The sequence below is a fragment of the Zea mays genome, chromosome 4 (assembly GCF_902167145.1).
Source record: "Zea mays cultivar B73 chromosome 4, Zm-B73-REFERENCE-NAM-5.0, whole genome shotgun sequence".
In the NCBI taxonomy this organism is placed as follows: domain Eukaryota; kingdom Viridiplantae; phylum Streptophyta; class Magnoliopsida; order Poales; family Poaceae; genus Zea; species Zea mays.
This window is the reverse complement of record NC_050099.1, coordinates 226,594,888-226,603,733: the sequence shown is the minus strand read 5'-3', so window position 1 is coordinate 226,603,733 and position 8,846 is coordinate 226,594,888. Positions and strand designations below refer to the sequence as shown.

At 40.9% G+C, this 8,846-nt stretch overlaps 1 long non-coding RNA gene and 1 pseudogene across 1 annotated transcript; both read left to right on the top strand.

Moving 5' to 3' along the window:
- Positions 1-330: 330 nt before the first annotated feature.
- LOC109946100 (uncharacterized) lies at positions 331-2,079 on the top strand. The gene is made up of 2 exons (XR_002269319.1): positions 331-439; positions 1,708-2,079. It is a non-coding gene; the product is annotated as an uncharacterized lncRNA (long non-coding RNA).
- A 1,780-nt stretch (positions 2,080-3,859) lies between these two features.
- LOC118477026 (uncharacterized) lies at positions 3,860-5,240 on the top strand (annotated as a pseudogene).
- Positions 5,241-8,846: the final 3,606 nt, after the last annotated feature.

The window sequence follows — 8,846 nt, the reverse complement described above, 5'->3', positions numbered from 1 at the left end:
GTAAAGATAGATAACATATTACTAGAACGAAGTCTGTTCTGTTCTTCTGAAATCTTTGTTTGTTCTTCTTCTCTCTGCTCTGATTCTCTGAAATCTGAATCGCTCAACTGCCAAAGCCTGAAGGAGTGTTGTTGTTTCCTGTTGGGCATAGGTTGTCGCTGGGTCTGGGGAATTACCGTGTTGAAGTCATAGTGGCCAGTGGGGGTGGACCGGACGCCTGGACCACAGATGGCGTATCAAAAATAAAAATTCGATGCCGCCAAAAAACTATAATATGAGAGGGATATGTATTTGCTTCTCCGATATGTTAGGACGGCAGTTCCCACATCTTCCCCAACCTCGTACGAGCCGGCTGCGAGATCCAACGACCTCCGCACGGCAGTTCCATTAGAGATGCCTCTAGGGAAGAGATCCACACGACTATCCTAGAAATCCGAAGGTAATTTTGTTTAACTGTTCATCTTTGTTCGTCACTCACTGGATCTAGGCTTGAAAGGCAGCACGCAATCTTGCTGGGCCAATCCTCAATCCTTGACACCCCCGCCACACCTCCGGAGGCCGCAAGCCATAGCCGACGACAGCCCACTGCATCGCCGGTTCGGTAGCCATCACGCCTTGTCCGCTTCTCCATGCCTCACCTCCTCCTCTTCTCTGTTGCCTGCCTCGTCCTCACCATCACGGCGCCGCGCGTATGACTCGCGCTTGCTTCTCTCAATCGCTTCCGATCCTGGAGCTGGCGGCTGGCCACCCACCCGGTGCGCCCGTGCGAGCTTTCACTGCTCCCTCCCCCTACGGCCTCATAGGAACGCTCGTTATGGTTGTGTCCTGATGCTGCTCAGGCTTGCCGACTCGAGACCGGGGTACGATTGATTTTATTACTGCCTCTGGCCCCCTTGCTGCTATAGCTATATACTTCAATAGTCATTTACTCCTGCTAGTATGAGCTAGTAGCATTCAACACTACTGGAATTCACAATTATTGTGTTCATTAGGGACATAATTAGATACAACTAGCGTAGCTTTGAAAGCTGCCTAAGGGGCCAGTACTATTGGTTAATCCATTCAGTAACATTTCTAGCTGTGGTATGATCAGTTAATATGTTGCTTGTGTGGCTAGTGTTCCCTACATTTTCTGCTAATAAGGTTACTTGTATGATATTTTCTATGATTAGTAACATTTCTAGCTGCTAGCCTGCTACCATGGTATGATCAGTAACATTTTCTGGTGCCTTCCACTGTGGCTGCGCGAATGACTCGCTCCGAGCCTTCAGCGGCCTCCTCGCTCGGCAAATTCTCCGTCGACGACAGGGAGAAGGTGCCCACCGCCATTGGAGTACACACGGCGATATCTATTGCACAACCTACTTCCCAGATACAAGAGGAGGGTGATAACCACACTGGGAATCATGGCAAGTAGGCATCTTAACTTTTTGGACTGCGATATCTGTCATTACTAGGATAATATCATGAATGATTTTGGCGAGTCACAAATATATATTGAGAACCTATACTTACCCCATTTGTGTACAACTTCATTTTGAACTCAATTATTCATATGTTGTATTATGTTTTATCACAACTAATGTTTAGTTATATGCAACATTACTCTTATAAAAACAGTCTGTGTCTATACAATTATAATTATTTATATTTGACACTAATTGTGTAAGATAATGTACATTTTTTTGGCATGACCACAAACAACAGAAATCATACCAAGGTCAAATAGAATGGGCAGGCAACTTGAATCGTTAAGCAGAGGACTGGGAATCAAGATTCCAACCCAAATCACTGAAGGGAACAAAAGCCAGAGCCACCTATTCAAGCTACTAAGTTTGCATTAGAGGGATGGTCGCCAAGGCCAGGGATTTACTGTCGAGGTGTACAAGTCCATGGCAGTGGCTGTTTGTGGAGATTAGAAGCTGATGAGGGAGTCTCGTAGCAGAACTTCAATGTTGAGATGTACTGACTTAACTATGTTCATGTAGTATATCATGTTACTTTTTTTATTAAACTAGCAAAAGGTTGTGTTAATAATTCATGGTGTACTAAATGTGATACCATCTTCATTTTGTCTAATTGGATGATCATGCCATGCACATTAAAGATGGAAAAGCTACCTATGTATCAAGATATGTGAAGACTGCCCGCCTCAAACAACAGGAGTATTTTGGTGGAGCGAAGTTTATGAAGGTATAAATACTTGTTTCACTCATAACCTAAGCATTTTATTAGCAAATGACCATTTAACGTTGTAACATCTATTTATCTCCATCTCCAAAATCTGCTCTTTTTAGCTAACCATAGTGTGACTTTTCTCTCTCGATTCACTAAGATTCTGAAATCTGAATACATACTAGGGTTTTGTTTTGGTTCACCATTTTGCTATGGAAATATATGTTTCTGAAACCAGCTTAGATTTCAATGCTATATCAAAAGCTCCAAATCGAAGACCATCATCTTGTAGTATGGATATTCCTTTTGGTTAATTTTCTTTGCTTATAAGTTGTCATATATTCATGTTCATAATGACTTATTTTGTGATGTCATCTTTGTTTCCTTGCTACTATATTGATAGCATGTTTGGATTGAGAGCCTAGTTTATTCTTGGTTATGGCATCAATAAGTAGACAATAGTATCATAGAAATCATCTTGAGATCTTACCATCTGACAGTTCAATGATCCTAATGTACCAATTCAAACCCATGAAGAGTCAGTTTAACTATTTAAGCCTTTTAGTATAATTCCTATCTAAGCGAGCTCACCTTGCTGTCCTCCTTCAGTCTTTACCCGTTACAATCAACTTCCTGCAGAATCATATTGTTACGTTGAATTGCTAGACTATGTTCCTGCTTGTACACTTCAATGCTTTGCTTGGTGAGTGATATGCAAACCTGTGGACTTGTAGAGTAATAGCATTATGAAAACATAAGCCTACTTTGAATTAGTACAATTATTTTTTCTTCCTGAGATATCTAGAAAGGGATCTTTAAAGTCTCATGCGCCATATCTGTCATAATACTGCTTATTAAATTATTGGTTTTGTGAATGAATTAAGATTTGGAGTATTGTACAAGCATCAGTTCACAAAAGACATCCCACTGTATTTGTTTTTGGATTGGAATGAATTAACAGAACTTAATTGACCTACCTTTGAACAGTGCATGCTACCAAGTGCATTACTGTAAATTTCAAATTATAAAACAGTGCATGCTACCAAGTGCATTACTGTAGGCACATGACCCAAATTGAAATGCCCCCTTATATGTTATCTGTGTTCCATTTTTTGTTTGCTATCATTATGCTTCCCACCATTACAAGAGAAAGTGCTGCGATAGTTACTGTTTTGGTTAAACTACAGTTTTTAGGACGATCACAAACGGTTGAAACTGCAGGGCGCGCAAAGCACGCCTAATGGTCTAGTGTTTAGTTATATGAAATGATGCTATTTATTAGATGATTGGTGGTAACTACATTTAGTCAATATTGTTGTTAAATGTTTACCTACTACCAATCCTCCCCAGTGTTCTGTTTCATGTATAAAGAGTTAATCGAATTGTCACATGATGTTTTCCTCTTTCATGTGTAAAGAGCTAACCTAGTTGATCTTAAGTGAAGAGCAGCGTGTCACATTTCTCGGTCTAGGCGTTTCTGTATTTTGTCATTTACTCCTACTTAGGCTCTCTTTAAACAAACTTTGGCAATGTGTACAATTTATTTCACATCAATGTGCTTTAAATGTTGCTTGTTATCTATAGTTTACACTTCATAATGATGTATTAGACTTTTGTGTGTGTGTTTTGAACCGCAGGGCATGGAGGTACTGCTGGTAACAAGTTCTGGATGTCATTAGGTCTACCATTGATAGCTACTATGAACTGTGCTGGTAACACTGGAGCCAAGAACCTCTACATCATTTCTGTGAAGGGAATCAAGGGCGCCTTAACAGGCGTCCTTCTGCCTGTGTTGGTGACCATGGAGAATGGAAAGCCTAACCTTAGGAAGAAGGTGATGCCAGCTGTCATTGTGAGGTAGCGCAAGCCATGGTGCTGAAAGGATGACGTCTACATGTACTTTGAAGGTACATTTCTTATCATGATTGTATGCATTGATTCTGTGTGCTTACAGAATTATCAAGAATTTAGTTCTCTCGTATAGTCTTCTTTTGATTTTTTTTATTCTTTAGAGTGTAGTATGTGTGTTTAACTAATGTTCTACTTTTGATATTACTTCTGAATTTTAATAAACATGATGATCAACACACATAGTTGTTTTCTGCAAAATGGTGCTCTAGAATACTTTGTTCTGAGAAGTTATGATTAGATTTTAGGAAACTTGATGTTCTCTATAAACATCGTTGTTTCTTTTCTTTACATAATAAAGAGTGACCATACTAGTGTTACTTGAAGGATGCTTTCATACTATTTCATTGAAATGCTTTGGCACTATTCATATCTAAAATGTTTTTTAAATTGTTATTTCGAAATCCAACATGTACCTTATTTCAAGATCTCCATTCTCACTGGACTCATTTTATATCATTTCAGAAGCAAGACAAATATAAGGATGCTGAACCTAGTGCAATAGATCTTTTTAAGGAGATGCATTGCAGCAAAAAGAAAGGTTTTAGCAAAAATGTTCAGAAAGCTATTGTAAGTGCTTATTTCCTTGCATGTTCGTACTCACAACTTGCAACTTGCGGTATACTATCCTGATGAATAACCTTTAACCTTTATATTAGGTTGATATGGAAGAAACGGTGGCAACATCAGTTCAAGATGGACAACAACCGAAATATCCTACAGAAGTTGTTTATAGTGTGCAACTGGGCTCCAGTGTGTTCTTATGCAATCTTGGTCTTTAGTCCGTCTCCAAGAAAAGCTCAACATCAATAGTTTCTATAAAGGTTCAACAACTTCAGGATCGACTGGAGGCCAAGAAGCAAGAAAAAGATGGACTTCGGGAAGAAGTGTAAACCTTAAATGCTCAGTCAGTCATCTCAGGAGACCATTGATAGTATGAAGAGGTCGACCGAAGAAAATAACAATCTCCTTAGTCAACTATTAAGCTTCAATAGAGGCCAAGTGCCTCCATCTCAAGTCTACTTGACCACTATAGGATCTGCAGCCTTATGGTTGCTATAGTAGCTAGTTACAATAGCTCTGGATTTGAAGAGTAGCTCTGGATTTGAATTTATAGGATTATTTTCAATTAAGCTTAATGTTTAATTCCTTGAGTTGAAGTTATAGGATTTTCTTTGCATCTTATGTAAAAGGATTTGTAGATATTTTTTTTGAAGTTATATGACGATATGAATTTATATGACATGTTCCTTCTGATGACGATTGTATCTATCATAAATGCTTCGCCACATCACTTGCCATTTCATCATATTTTATGATGAAATTTTTCGTCACAAATGCATTGCCACGTCATCTGCCACGTGGCTTTCCACGTGATCAAATCTATGACAAATGTTTTCGTCATAAATGTTTTGCCATGTCACATGCCACGTCATTCCCATTAGCCATGTGGCAATGCATGGCAGTACGAATTGTGACGTTTTTAGAGGCACTTATGACGAAATAGAATGTCATAGATTTAGTGACGAATATGGTATGCGTCATAAAATCTATGACAATTTTTTGTTGGTCGTCATTGTAGGCTATTTAACACGCACCTTCTGTGACGATGTCCTTTTCGTCACAATGGTGTCACCAAAATACAACTTGTGACAAATAAACACTAGTTAGTGACATAATCATAATGTCACAGAAACCCTAAAAGGTTGTAGTGATGGCAGATATTCCCTAGTAGATAATGACGCCATATTTTAAGGGCGTGAACCACAGCAGCTAATTCCAAGTCATGAGTTGGATAATGTTCCTCATGCCGGCGCAACTGTCTCGAAGCATATGCTATAACTAGGCCCTCTTGCATTAAGACACATCCGAGGCCACTGCCTGATGCGTCGCAGTACACATCAAAAGGCTTTTCAATGTCCGGTTGAGCCAATACCGGAGCAGTGGTCAACAATACCTTCAGCTGCTCGAAGGCTTCGTTGCATCTTGAGGACTAGTTAAATTTTGTATCATTCTTCAATAAACTTGTGATTGGCTTTACAATTTTGGAGAAATCTGGAATAAATCTGTGGTAATAGCCAACCAGTCCAAGGAAATTTCGAACTTGATGTACAGTGGTTGGTGGTTTCCACTCTAGAATATCCTTGACCTTGCTGGGATCAACCGCAATCCCATTTGCAGACAATACATGTCCCAAGAATTGGATTTCCTCCAACCAAAACGCGCATTTGCTAAATTTAGCATATAATTGATGTTCTCTTAAGCGCGTTAGCACGATCCATAAATGTTTAGCATGCTCCTCTTCATTCTTAGAATAAATCAAAATATCATCAATGAAGACCACCATGAATTTATCTAACTCGGGCATAAACACCGAGTTCATTAGATATGTGAAGTGGGCAGGAGCATTTGTCAATCTGAAGGACATAACCAGATATTCAAACAATCCATACCGCGTAGTAAATGCGGTCTTGGGTATATCTTCGGGTCGAATACGGATCTGATGATAGCCCTACTTGAGGTCAATCTTAGAGAATACCCGTGCTCCAGTAAGTTGATCGAACAAGATATCGATCCAGAGAAGAGGGTACTTGTTCTTGATAGTGACATCATTAAGGGGTCTGTAGTCCACGCACATTCAAGGGTTTGATCCTTCTTCTTGATAAAGATTGTGGGACATCCCCAAGGTGATGAACTGGGCCGAATGAATCCCTTCTCAAGCAAGTCTTGTAATTGAGTTTTGAGCTCTGCCAATTCATTTGGCGGCATCCGGTATGACCTTCTAGAAATAGGAGCTATATCGGGCTTTAGTTCGATCACAAACTCTACATCCCTCTCTGGAGGTAATCCAGGCAAATCTTCTGGAAAAACATCCGGAAATTCACATACTACCGGAATATCCTGGATTTCTGGAATGATAGCTTCATAGACCCGTCTAAATGGTTTAGCTGGAATAGCTACAGGGATGGATAGAAGAACCTCTTCATGGCCATGGCTCAACTTGATAGTCCTTAAGTCAGTGTTGAGGATAGCTTTATGCTGGGCTAACCAATTCATGCCCAGGATTACATCTATATCTTGGCCTTTCAAAACAATCATGTTGGTGGGAAAATCCCGTTTAGCCAATGTTACTGGCACATGGAAGACTACTTCCTTAGTGAATATTTGTCCCCCGGGCGAATGAATAACAAACCCTTCCCTTGATTCAGTGCAAGGAATGCAATGTTTTTCCACGAATTTCTTGCTTATGAATGTATGTGAAGCACCAGAATCAAAGAGAATTACTGTTGGGTGATTGGCCACAAGGAACGTACCCATCATTACCGGCTCTCCTTCCGGTGTAGTGGCCATTTGAGTGTAATAATTCGCCCAGTCTTCTTGACATTTTTGCCCGCTGAATTATTGGCCATGTTCCCTTTGCCTTGATTTGAGGTCCCAGAGTTCTGCTGATTGTTGGACTTATTCTGCCTTGGATATGGACAGTCTTTGATAAAATGACCAGACTTTTCACAGTTGAAGCATCCAGTTGAGGAACTAGGGAGGGCGGGGAAACGAGCACTAGGGGCACTCGGCTAATTTGTAGAAGTGGGGGCAATGGTAGGACGAATAAAAACATGCTGTTTAAACGGATAGGAGGGTGGACGAGGCGAAGAACGCTTCTGATTGAAAGGTTGAATTTCTAACCTGGTTCGCTTCTGAGGTCCCTGATTGGACCTGTCACCTCCAAATCCCTTGGATTTTCCTTGGCCTGTATTCTTGGCTTCCACTGCTAGCGTCGTGCTGACATCTCTGTTGTATGTAAGATCTAGACATGTGGCCATTTTCCGTTGGAGCCGGTCGTTGAGTCCTCTCATGAAGCAGTTCTTCTTCTTCAGGTCAGTGTTTACTTGGTCAATCGCATATTGGGATAAATGATTAAATTTGTTGAGATACTACATCACAGTATCCCCTCCTTATTTTAGCCGAATAAATTCATCTTGTTTCATGTGAAGCACTCCTTCTGGAATATAGTGTTCACGGAATACCAGCTTAAATTCATCCCAAGTCACCTGATGTCCGGCTAGTTGAATTGCCACAAAATTTCCCCACCAGGTACTGGCAGGGCCTCTCAGTTGTTGAGCAGTAAACAACGGCTTCTGTGTTTCTGTGCAACGGAGTAATCCGAACTTCTGCTCCATTACCCTGATCCACTCATCAGCTTCAAGAGGGTCTTCAGCTTTAGCAAAGAGTGGGGGACGCATTTCAGAGAAGTCCATATATGAGGTTTCACGCGGTCCCTGTGGAGGAGCCCTTCCGCCGTGCTACTGGAATTGATTACCCACCATCTCACATAAGAAGCGGGTATTATTGGCAGTAGCATTGACCAAGGCAGCGATAGCCTCAGCCAGCGTTGGTGGTACAAGTGGGGGATTAGGAGTATCTTCCCGACCACGGGAAGTACACGCACCGTCATGCGCACAAGTCCTTGATGGCATCTAAGGCAAAGAAACATTTGGGAAAAATATAATATGCCGATACACACCATCATTTTACATTACCAAGATGTAATGATACAGACTCAAGTGTACAACATGACTTCATTACTTATTTTACATAGGTATAGTTCCTAAACTATACTAGTCTAGTCTTCATCGTCCTAGTTTCTTTATTTCCTGCCATGGGAGACCGATCATCAGCCAGGTTCATGGAAGGAGGAGGCCTAAAAAGGTCCAACTCCCCATCAGTTCCTTCACCTATTGCCCCTGATGGACCGACTCCCATTG